This window comes from Narcine bancroftii, chromosome 3 (genome assembly GCF_036971445.1).
Source record: "Narcine bancroftii isolate sNarBan1 chromosome 3, sNarBan1.hap1, whole genome shotgun sequence".
Lineage (NCBI taxonomy): Eukaryota > Metazoa > Chordata > Chondrichthyes > Torpediniformes > Narcinidae > Narcine > Narcine bancroftii.
In genome coordinates, this window is record NC_091471.1 from 91,052,494 (window position 1) to 91,065,469 (window position 12,976).

Sequence of the window (12,976 nt, forward strand, 5' to 3'; positions counted from 1 at the left end):
AGGATAAGAATTTAAATAATGACATTTCGCAGGCTTCAAAATATTTATCCATGTTGTCGCTCTGTTTCAGACCAGCTGGGAATTTAAAAAAATAATAATTAAGAGTAGACAAAAGGAATGAATGTGAATTCAGAGCTAGACTGATCCAATCTGGGAAAGCAGCATTATGGTTAAGAAAGCCAAATGAAACAAAACAGGATGTGCATTTCACCACAGAATTGGAGAGTCAGTATTAATAGGGGAGAGATTGGACTTAGTTTAGTTTCATGGTGGGAAATGGAAAGTGGTTTGTGTAATTTCACAGATCAACACCCTGAAAAATTAAGTTGAGCCATTTCTCAGCCTTCTCTGGTGTGGCAACAGTGAAAATTAACCCTAGTATCATTACATTTATGGCTTCACCTGCTGTACAAAGCATGGATTTCGTTTTAGGTTTCCCAAACCAATATTGTCTAATTTTTAGTGGAAACATAGGAATCAGGCAGAAAGACATTTTATCAGCTTTCTTCCTCACCTGCTTCATTCTCAGACTTGCTCGTCAAATTACACATAGACATAGGGAGTGTACAAGCTCCTTACAGACAGCGCTGGATTCGAACCCGGGTTGGATAGTGCAACAGTGTTGTGCTGATGGTTATCCTATGCCTCAAGGCAGTTCACATCAGTTGTGAAAAGCTTTCAATCCTGTATTTATGCAACAAACACCTCAGCATTTGGAATATTCTTTGGAAGCTTGTTTTGTGTTTGCTTTATCATGCATTGGCTCATATGGCTGGCAGAATGTATTTCCTGTCCTCATATATTGAATCTTCAATATCAAGCTGCAATCTTTGATAGAAACAAGAAACTTCATTGCTTAAAATCATCTGAATTATACAGGGACGCTCCAGTTGCTCTGCGTGTAATTGTCTGCAAGTCCCCACTTAAATTGGGATCTCTGCATGGTTTGTACAATGTTAACATAATTAGGTCATAAATTAATCTATTTCTTTTTCTGTTCTTTTCTTTTTTCATGCTTTCTTTGGGGGAGGAGGGGGAGATAAAGGATCAAGGTAAGTGTTAATATTGTTAGGTATTTTTAATTTGATAAGTTTCTTTTGCTGTTTTCAAATCTCTGCATTTATTTTTATTGCTGATGTTCAGTGGTGGCTGGTCATTTGTGGCCCAACCAGGAAGGAGAGGAAAGAAAAAACATGCATAAATATACAAAGAAAGGAACACTTAAAGGAAAATTGAAAATACATAATCAGTAACTCATAGTTTTTTGGTTGCAATGCTAAAATATGCTGTGGGTTGAGGTAAATAAACAATATTACGTGACACATGATCGAGTAGCTGAATGTATGAAACTTGTCCAGCCCCACGGAGTACATTTCCCAATTGAACAAATAGCTGTCGATGTGTGCATCAGATGCTTTTCTGGCAATCCAACGTAGTGATTTTTTTTTTTCCTTTTGCCTTACAGCATGACATGCATCGACCTTAATATTTCTTTAAATAAAAGTACATTATTTTACATTGTTAGATATACTTCAAGCATCTTTTTTTTTTGCTCTAACTGCACCTGTGTATATTTCTTCATCTATCATTTTATATTCATTATCTCTTTGTGTCTAGTCTGGTGCATTACGGTAATTTCATTTATACTTCTGTTCGTGTAACTTGCGTCTGTATGTGGCTGCAAAAATTAAGAATTTTGGTGCTCCTGTGCCTTTCACTTATGTATATGATAATAAACTTTCATACGACATATCTCATTGTTGCTTTTCAGTCATGGGTAGCAAATATCTTTTCAATAATAAAAGACAACGCTAAGTAGTACTGCAAGGTTCTTTTCAACATGTGTTGATAACTTGATTAATTAGTATTCAGTAGAATTGTTTCCCTGATATCTAAAAATAAACACTAAAGGCTTTTTTTGCCGGTGAGGAATTTCCATTCCTTGTCACTTCAGGAAAAGTTGGAAATTAAATGTTTGGGAATTCTCCTGTAATCCATTGATTACCCAAACAGTCTTTTAACACCATGACCAGAGAAAAGAATATAGCTTACAATCTTTTCTGAAATTAAGTCCCCTTATTGTCTTTAGTGTAGCAGATTCTATGAAAACAAAACCAGAATTAAAATTTCTCTGTGGGGGAAAAAAATGGAAAAAACATGGCAGTTCTGGAACATAGATAGAAAACATGAGCAAATTGTAATTATTGGGATCTGTTAACATTACCAGTAAAATTGAATGCGGGTAAAGACATTGAAGACAGCAGCAATGTGCTTTTGAAAAACAGATGTTATAGCAGCCCGCGGCTGTCACCACAGGCCAACACAGAAGACATCATTCGAACACAGCAATTGAGTGGGCTACATGAGGCATCAGTGACCTGATCCCATAGCGCACTGCAAAATGGGATCTGCCAGCCAATCGCCGGCAACGGATTACAAAAAGGCCAATCAGCGCCCAGTGCAGCACAAAACACGCGTGTCGATGGCACTGCAACAAAATGGGCAGATTCAGCCAATCACCAATGGTGGGTCATGAGGACACCAATCAGAGCCTGTAGGAATGCAGGTTATGCCTGTCAGTCACATGGGAGCCAATGTCTACCTGACTATATAAAAGAGAGCAGCCAGTTCATTAAATCAGTGTCATTGCATTTTTGCATATTTTTCTTAGTCATTGCAAGGCCATGAGCTCCGAAACCTCTCTGTGGAAAAGGAGACTTAGCCATTGTAGAAGCTGTGAGCCATAGGAAATTTACACTCCTCGCTGACCAGTGTTCTTTCACATTCATGTTTAATAATGTCAAGAAGAGAAAAATCAAAAATACCAAGATTGCTAGGTGGAGGATTGAACACTCCACCCACGATTATGAAATTGCCTATCGGCCAGGAGCCCTTAATGACCCTCCAGATGCCTAACCCTGAGGAAGCTGTGCCTCTTCACACACCGGCTAACTGCGATCTCTGCATAACAAGCTCTGTCATCCAGGGATTATCCGCATGGCTCAATTTGTCAAGGCATGCAATCTACCCTACTCCATGGAAGATGTCAGGGAAATGGTCAGGTATGTGTGGAGTACAAGCCACACTTCTACTGCCCCACAGTGGTGCATCTGATCAAGTCATCTAGACCCCTCAAATAGTGTCGATTTTAAGGGACCTCTCCCCTCCACGAATGGGAACACTTTCTTCCTCTCAATCATTGATGAGTACTCACGGTTCCCATTCACCATTCCATGTCCAGACATGTCCACTTTATCAGTCTTAAAGGCCCTAGACTCCATTTTCGCCCTGTTTGGGTATTTCAGCTATATTCATAGTGACCGGGGCTCATCCTTTGTGAGTGAAGAGCTAGGTCAGTACCTGCTAGTGAGTGCCATCACATCCAGCAGGACTACTAGCTACAACCCCTGGGGGAACAGGCAGGTTGAAAAGGAAACTGCCATGGTCTGGAAGGCTCTCAAACTGGTCCTCAAGTCAAGAGGTCTTCCAGACACACACTGGCAGAAAATTCTTCCTATGGTGCTCCATTCCATCCGGTCGGTAAATGTACAGCAACCAATGCTACTCCTCATGAGCTCCTATTCAATTTCGAGAGACGGTCAGCATCGGAAACTACCCTCCCAACCTGGTTCACCACTCCAGGTCCGGTCCTTCTCAGGAAGCACTTGAGGAGAAGCAAAAACAACCCCCAGTGGAAAGGGTGAAACTGCTCCACACCAATCCCACATACGCCTATGTGGAGTACCTGGATTGCAGGGAGGACACTGTCTCCATCAGGGACCTGGCACCTGCCAGAACAGAGGATCCATTGCCTCAAGTGCCCTAAGAGCTGCTGAGCTCATTCTTGTCACTCCCAGTCAGCGCCTCAGGGAATCCGGTTCAGACTGTGCGAACGCTTGGGAACACTTGCCCCAACACTTCCCAAAGCACATGGCCATCCCCGATCTAAAGTCCACAAAGATCTCAAAAACAGTAAATACGTTTTAGTGAGGTACAGCTCTCAGCAGCCACACTCCAAATAACATGCGAGGGGCCATATCACATCCTCTGACACAATGGGTCCACCTGCATTCTGGACATCAGCAGCAGGGAAGAGACTTTCACAATTGTCCGACACAAGCCAGCACATTTGGATAACAGTCAACACTCTGGATCCCTCGCCGCAGGGGCAGGCCTTCCAAAGGTACTAATACCTCTCTGATTGCCTGTTCTGTGATGGGGGGGAGTGGTGGTGGTGGTGAGTCGTGTAGCAGCCCACAGCCATCACTACAGGCCTACACAAAAGACACCGTTTGTACATGGCAATTGAGTAGGCTGAACTGGGTGTCAGTGGCCTGTTTCCATAGGCCACTGAAAAATGGGCTCTGCCAGCCAATCCCCGGCGATGGATCGCGAAAGTGCCAATTGGCGTCCAGGGTGGCGCAAACCACACACGTTAATGATACAGAAAAACGGGCAGATGCAGTCAATCGCCAACGGCGGGTCATGAGGACACCAATCAGAGCCTGAAAGAACACGAGTCACACCGGTTGGTTACATGCCTGACTATATAAAAAAGAGCACCCAGTTCATTAAATCAGTGTCAACTGCACTCTTTGTGTGTGTCTTATTTCTGAGCTAACACATCAAGACATGCCAAAATGTATCAAATTGTGGAAAATATGAGATCGCTTTGAGAGGCTGAGATGAAATTTCAAGTGTCCTTCAATCCTGGTGCTTTTTCAGTTACTTTTGAAACTATATGCAACATAAATAAGATTTCACATGAATATTAAATAGCTTTATAAAGGACTCCAAAACCATTCAGAACCAACTCCAAGTTTGCACAGTTCAAGTGTGCAAGAGGGAGGTGTGAAGGGGCTCCCTCAGATTTATTTCCCTTTGGGATATGAAGCAACAGTTAATTCCTACCAGCCTCAGTCATACTGGTGCCACCTAACAAATGGGTGAAGGAGACTTGAATAACTTATGGAATGATAAATACAGTCATCCCTCCAATAAGATAAAGCACATTCAAGAGCCACTAAAACTGCAAGGCTGGCTGATGCTGCAGTGATGAGTTAAAATATTTGCGGACTGCCAAACCTATAGAAATAAATCTAATCCTGCATATACTTCACTTACTGGCTGTTCTCACCCACTGAACTTGATACTGCAGCAGCTTAGTGCAATGAGGAAAAAGTATTGAGCAATTTTGCCACTTTATTTTTATATCCTCTGAAAGAACTTTCACTATTGCTAAAGTAACCAACAATAAAGTCGAAATAAAACCAGTACATTTGGTAGCTACTCAGCAGGTTGGGCAATTTCTGTTGAAAGAGAAACAAAGATAATGTTCAGGTTGAAGACTTCATCAAAACATGGAAAGAGAAAAATATTCATACCTAAGTTGCAGGGAAGATGAGAGAGAGATGAATAGGGCAAGGGAATTATCTCTGATATGGTGAAATCAGGGTGGCTCCAAGGAAACAAGGTTATGTGACCCATAGAGAGTGAGAAATTGGCCATTTGTTCTTTAAATAAATGAAACACTGCAAGTTATTGAATAAGAACATGGGGAAAGAAGTGTTAACTCTGTGGTTAAGCAAGCTCAGGAATGCATCTTCTTCTTCAGACGCCTAAGGAAATTCAACATGTCCTCGGTGTCCCTTATTAATTTTTATGAATGCACCATGGAAAGTATCCTGTCCAAATGGATCACAGCTTGGTACTGGAATTGTTCTGCCCAAGATCTCAATTACCTGCAGAGTTTGAAAGCAGTTCCAGCCATCTCTTCAACCAATCTCCTCCTCATCAACTCCATCCATAAATTCTGCTGCCTCAGGAAAACAGCCAACATATTAAAAGCCACATCTCACCCTGTCACACTCTTTCATGCCTCCTCCTGTTGACCAGAAGATCCATGAGTTTGAAAACATAAGATTCAAGGACACTTTCTTGCTGCTATCAGACCACTCATTATTAAAAGATGAAGCAGTGTTCTGTTTACCCGTTCTTTTCTCTTTAAAATCATACCCTTCCCTTTTTTTCTGAAGTTACACTAACCCCTGCACTTTTATTTTTTATTCTTGCACTACCTGTTCTACGATGCATTGGTTGAATTCCCTGGATAATATGTGGGCCTAGAGATGCCCATGTGCTTATGGAGAGAGCCATTCTGAGAAATTCCAAGACTTGGCTCATTCTGATACAGACTGGGGAAATTGCAGAATTCAATAATCAGTCCAGTAGATTTCAACCTACTCAGAAAGAAGATGAAGCATTGTTCTTCAAGCGTAAATTGGGCCTCATTATAATTATAAAAGCGATAGAGAGAAATACCAAAGTTGGAGGAGGATGGAGAATTAAAATGACATGCATCATGAAACACATAAAGGCAGGCATGGTAGAGGTCACCCAGTCTGCATTTGGTTTCTCCAACAAGGAGGAAACCACCTCGTGACCATCCAATGAAAAACATTAGACTGGACCAAGTATCACGAGTTGCTTCCTCAAATGGAAATTTGAGACCCTGGATGATGGGAAGAGAAACAATGAATGAACAGCATGGGAAAATGCCATAAAACAGAGTGGTTGATAGACATGGACTCTAAGGAGCCAGAAAAAGAATGGCCTCTTAGGAATGATGAAAGGGAAAAGAGCGAAATATGCATTTCATGGTAGAATCTTGTCAAAGGTAATGGAAATTGCAATAGATGATACATTGAATGTGGAGAATGGAGAGATTGAAAGTCTGGACTAGACAGTTCTATCCTTGTCCTGTTCAGCAGGTGAAGATGTGAGAGCAGAGGTAGAGAAAGGCATGAATGCCATCAAAAGCTCACCTTACAATGCTAAAGGGGAAGCAAATTTCTTTCTCTGTCTGCATTGAAAAGAATAGTTAATCACTCTGTTAAATTTGCTCATCTTTTATCTCTCTATTAGCCTCATTTGCTGGCCATTTCACTTTTATACTCCTTTATCTGTGCTCTTTCTCTCTCTCTCTGATTTTATGAATAAAATCCCTGTTCTCCCTGCTTACCATATTGATCCATCGACCAAACAACTTTATTTCTAATTTATCTCCAGATTAAGCATAATTTCACTCTATCTGAGATATTCCCTTTGTCTTATCCATCCTTCTCCCTCTCTTCTCTATAAATTAAAATGCTTATTTTATCTTCTTCCCAGTCTTGGACTTGAAACTGAGCCTATTTCTATTTCCACAGATGGTGAATGAACTGCTGAGTGTTTCCAGCATTTTTTTCCTTTTTATTTCAGATTAAAAGCTAACCATTACATTTTTAAAGGCATTGCTTGGGGTAATTTAGATGCTTCAGGAAACTGGAAAGCATTTGAAAAACTTGAGTTGGACAGTAATATGGTCTTTCAAACTAATTGCATGAGCCCAGAGTTAATGCATTGCTTGAAATTTGTTGCCACAACAATGCCTGATGTTGACATGTTTTATGGATACTGCAGAAGCAAGGCATTAGCACAGTTGGAGTGCATAATCTAACAAAATTGAGTGAGAATAAAGTTAGTGAATATATTGATCTCCGTGCAATTGTAAAGGAAATAACCATCTTCAAAATGAGGGCAAGTAGCACTGAGGCTTTCATGGAGAGCCTTGCAATATAACGACTGGACAGGCATCACAAGATGAGAGGCATCACTGCTCTTTTTGGAAATTGAAATATTCTTGGGACAGATGAGAAACATGTGAGAAACCCTGTGTAGGCCAGTGAAGCACATCTTTTGAAGTGCTGTGATACAATTATCTTTTTTCAGGGAAAATATTAATGAGTGGATTTGTTATTTTGTGTACCCATTTTCCAACAAGTTTTCAATAGAATAATTAAACTATGCCTTACCCCAATACCCCATGTTAAATGCACTGAAACTGAAAATGGAGATTTTAGTTCTGTATGATTACTCTGAGTGACAATCACCATTGAAACCATTCTGTGAAACTAAATCTGCATGAAACTGCCTAAAGTTACTTGACATCTCCCAGTTGTCAAAATTTCAATGATAACCTCCAAATCTGAGAACTCTTTTGACCCTGATGTTGCCAGTCGGACTGAACACTTTATTATCTCCATTATAAACAAGTTGGTACAGAAAATGGCCAACATTGATATGCAGAACAGTTGAAAAATTTCATCCCTGAAAACCTACCTTTAAATTTCCTACTGAAACAATAGGGCACATCAAAATAATTGGAAAGATGTTCATTGGAACTCTCCATTTTAAATAGGAATTTCTGAAAACTACTTCTGTGACAGCAGAGGAAGTGACAGGGACTCAATCCCAGCATTGTATTAGTAACAAAATATAGTGAGACCCTGCAGTAGGTGCATTTTCTATTCATGTTGATTGGGATAGTAAAGATTTTTAAAAATGTTTTTAGTTTTCACAGACTTACAAAATCCAATCAACAAAGTCAATAATGTACATATGCATACCCAAAGTTCGTATTGGTCTCAACCCATCACAGCAAATACATACCAAAAACTTATTTCGATTCCACTCATCATGGGGCACACAACCCCAGTGAAGACCTGCAATGAAAAGAAATCACAATTGTAATGCCTTTTAAAGAAAACACTCATAATAATTTGGATAGTTAAGTTGGACATAAAATATTCAATATATGAATAGACATAAATGTAGCCTTTAATATTAGCATCAATGTGCAATATTGAAGGAAGTAAATAATTTACACAGATGTGTGCATGGCCCAGAAAATTTTTCCACAAGTCCATGCACCAGAAATCATAAGTGCTGAATTCGGGCCATCGTTTCTGCTCTGCTATTTTAATCATGGGTGATGTATTTTTCCTCCCATTCCTTTTCTATTGCTTTCTCCCCATGACCTTTGACATCCTTACTATTCATGAACCTAACAACATCTATTTTAAATATACAATGATTTGGTCTCCAAAGCTGTCTGCCGCAACCAATTCCACAGCTTCACCATCCTGTGGCTGATGAAATTTTCCCTTGTTTCTGTTCTAAAGGAATGCCCTTTTATTCTAAGGCTGTGATGTTTGGGCTTAGATTCTCCCACAAATGGAAACATCTTTTCAACATCCATTCTGCCCAGCCATTTCAATATTAAGCAGGTTTTAATGAGGTCCCAACTCATCTCTCTAAACAGGCCCATAGCCATCAAATGTGCTTCATACATTAACCCTCTGATCCTCGGGATCTTTTTTATGAACCTCCTGGCCCTTCTCCAACATCAGCACATATATCTTCAGATATGGAGATCAAAACTGCTCACAATTGGAGGAACACCACCTAATATTCCATCTGGGCACTCTCCAACCAGATGGCATGAACATCAACTTATCCAGTTTCCATTAACTCTCTCTTTCCCTAACCCCCTATCTCCTTTCCTCTAGCTCTCCAAACTCTTCCTTCTCCATTCAGAGATCCACCCTTCCCATACCACCTCAGCCTTTTTCTCCTGCACTCCCATCCATATCCACTAATAACATCTTACCTATTGGCCTATGCTCCTCCCCCTTCCCCCTCTCACTCCACCATCAACTCTTTTATTCAGGCATCTGCCTTTTTTTTTGTATCTACTTTGACAAAGGGCTTAGGTCAGAAACATTAGTTACCCTTTGCCTCCTATAGCTGCTGCGTGATTAGATGAGTTTCTTCAGTAGTTTGGTGTATTGTGCTATAATCACAGTGTCTGCAGACATTCCTGTTTAACTCACAATAATGACTGATGTCCTGTGAAGCCTTAGCTTTTATATTCTACTTATCTCAAAATAAATGTCAACATTGCATTTGCCTTTCTTACTACTGAGTCAATCTGCAAGTTAACTTAGGGTTCCTTGCATTAGGACTCCCAAATGAATTTGGATCTTTTTCTGAATTCTCTCCCCATTTAGGTAATAGTCTACATCTTTATTCCTTCCACCCAAGTGCATGACCATGCACTTCTGGCACTGTATTCCATCTGCCACTTCTTTGTCCATTCTCCCAACCTGTCCAAGTCCCTCTGCAAACTCCCTACTTCCTCAACACCACCCGTCTCTCCACTTATCTTCATATCATCCACAAATATGGCCACAAAGCTATCAATTCCTTTTGTTGGGGTGATCAAAATAAAGTGCATTCTCATTTTGGGAAAAAAAATAAGGTGACAGTCAACTAAAATAACATTTGGTAAGATTTTCTTTGAACATACACCCTACATTCTGCATCCTATCTCCCGCTGGTAACTCCATGCTTTCCCTTGTATATGTGCACTCTGTGAAGTGATGAGTTGAAGCAGGAATCTATCACAGATATTTGGAAAGAAAACAAAAATAAAAATTGTTTTATTCTCTGCAGAAATGGGATCAATATTTCAATACTGGAAAAAAAAATTAACATGCATCACCTGCACCTTTAATGACTGACACTTTATTGGCAAATGTTGATCAGTTTGCAATAATTATTAAGTAAGATGCATTCACTTCAAATGTTCCATCGTTTGTTTGCTACTAGTGTGAAGCAGTGCATGTGTTTTACCTTCTTTCACTGGGAGATTGTCAAGCATATCATTGGTTAATGACAATAACTATAATAATGGCTCCCACCCCTTCGGTCCTATACCCTATCACTCTGCACCCCTCCTCCTTTATATGTGTAATTTTTTTCATATATCTTTCTCTTGATAAATGCTTCAGACCTGAAACTTTGATTGACAATTTCCACACATGGTGTTGTCTGACCTGTAGGATTCTCCAACAATTCTTTGCTCAAGATTCTCATATCTACAGCTTTTATAGTTTTCTATAATAATAATATTGTTGGTTTATGATCATGCCCATAAAAATATTTTACCTATTTTAAAATATTTGCAATAATGTGTTAACAGTTTAATTCAGTGGTTCTCAACCTTTTTATTTCCACTCACTGTGATTGTAAGGGATTGCTTAAGGTGGTATGTGGGTGGAAAGAAAAAGGTTGAAAACCACTATTTTAATCATACCTAATTGACTCATTATGTGCACGGTTTCATAACTCCAAAGGAAATGGGCCAATGACCATTTTTCTCTAGTAAAATATATCAGTAACAATTGGGTCTAGAGCAGTGATTCTCAACCTTCCCTTCCCACTCACATACCACCTTAAGCAATCCCTTACCAATCACAGAGCACCAATGGCATAGGGATTACTTAAGGTGGTACAACAGAGGAAAGGAAAAAGGTTGAGAACCATTGGTTTAATTGAATTTTTTTGGAATGGTTGTTGATAGATTTTAAATGTTTTTGAATCTATGACATAATTAAAGAAAGCATTGTAGCTGTCACAAATGTTGTTCAATTGGTTTGCTGGCAATGCATTCCTCCCCCTCTCAATTCCCGCAATGTAATGGATTTACTTCATGGAAGACGCTGACATTACACATGGCCTTGCTGATAAGGTTTTACCTTCTTTCAGCAAATTAACAAGTAAGATAAATGAGGACTTATTTCATTGATTAGCACAAGTATGGACAACCTGCTGCTGACTGCACAATGCCCTTTATTAAAAGAAAGAAGACATTAAAAATTAGAGTAAGCTATGCACATTGGGAAGGGTAAAATTTAATACTCACTGGTTTAATGATTGGGCTTCAAAACTGGCTTTGATTGTTATTAGATAAGATTCTTGGATCCTTCACAGGGAAAAAGTTATCCAGTATTGTATTTTGGAAGAACAAATCAAGGTAAGATATACCCATTAATGGTAGGTCACTGAGGAGCTCAGTAGAACAGAGAGATTTGGAAATACAGATACATGATACCCTGAAAATAGTGTCATATGTAGACAGGGTCGTAAAGAAAGCTTTTGGCACATTGGGCTTCATAAATCAAAGTATTGAGGATAGGTGTTGAGCTGCTATGGTGAAGTTGTATAAGACATTGGAGAGGGTGTAGCTGCACTATGGCAGCACTACAACTCCCAGAAGGCATTGAACTGGCCATGTGATGTCAGTGTGTGATGACATATGTGCGTGTCGAGTGCGTGATTTTGGCTTTTAAAAGGTTGAGCGGGTGTTGAAGAATAAATCTGTTTGATTCACTCTAAAAACGCCTTATGTGGTTACTTCATCGTGTCCATGTGATTCCAGTGGCCAAAATTGGTGACCCCGACAAATCCAAAAACATATTTTTGGACAAACATGGACTCTGAAGCCGTCTCTGTGAAGCTGTCGCCTTTCTGGAGAGCTGAGCGTGAACTGTGGCTCCATCACGCTGAAGCACAACTTCACCTTCACAAAGTCAAGTTGGGCACCACTCGTTATTACCATCTTGTCAGTGCCCTGGACCAGGCTGTTGTTAAGAGGGTCGGCAACTTCCTACAGTGTATGTGGTAGGTCCTGTAGGGAAAGGGCAGCCAAATTACTACATCTCGATGGGTTGGGAGACCGTGTCCCTTCGGAACTAATGGATGAAATGCTGTTCCTGGCAGTTGGGGATAGGCCCAATATTTTATTTGAGCAGCTCTTATTAGAGAGAATGCCAGATGATATGAGATTCTTGCCATCTAAGTGTTCACTTGAAGACCCAAGGGCTGTAGCAGCGGAGGCAGACATTCTATTGCTGGATAAAAAGCACAACAAGGAAAGACAAATCTGCACAATTAACCCCTCCGACATTGACCCTGTGTCACAATCTAGTGCTCTTAGCACATCACTCCCTACAAGCAGACAACATCCCAAGGCAAGGAAGCAGCCTGTGGACACCTTGTCTTGGTGTTATTACCACAATCATTGGGGAGTAAATGCCCGCAGGTGCCTTCCACCTTGCCTGTTTGTGGGAAACAACCAGGCCAACCACTAGTAAGGGCTGCGGTGGTTGGTGAGAAACCTGAAAGCCTATTGTATGTATGGGACCAGTTGTCTCAGTGAAAATTTCTGGTGGAAATGGGTTCAGAAGTTACTGTATTTCCACCCACTAGTTTTGACACACGCCATCCTACTGCAGACCTGCAGCTACAATCA

The 12,976-nt window shown here is 40.3% G+C and overlaps 1 long non-coding RNA gene across 4 annotated transcripts in view; it reads right to left on the reverse strand.

Annotated features, from left to right (window-relative positions):
* Positions 1 to 388: 388 nt before the first annotated feature.
* The window catches only part of LOC138757358 (uncharacterized), a 37,947-nt gene continuing 25,359 nt past the window's right edge, over positions 389 to 12,976 (reverse strand). Inside the window, exons 4-6 of one of the 4 annotated variants that reach the window (XR_011353536.1) lie at positions 10,190 to 10,280; positions 8,491 to 8,543; positions 5,655 to 5,884 (exon numbers count right to left, since the gene is read on the reverse strand). This is a non-coding gene — a long non-coding RNA (uncharacterized lncRNA). Of the gene's footprint in view, positions 1,150 to 5,654; positions 5,885 to 8,490; positions 8,544 to 10,189; positions 10,281 to 12,976 lie in introns of those variants that run through there. The other 3 variants (XR_011353534.1, XR_011353535.1, XR_011353533.1) reach the window with 3 other exon arrangements.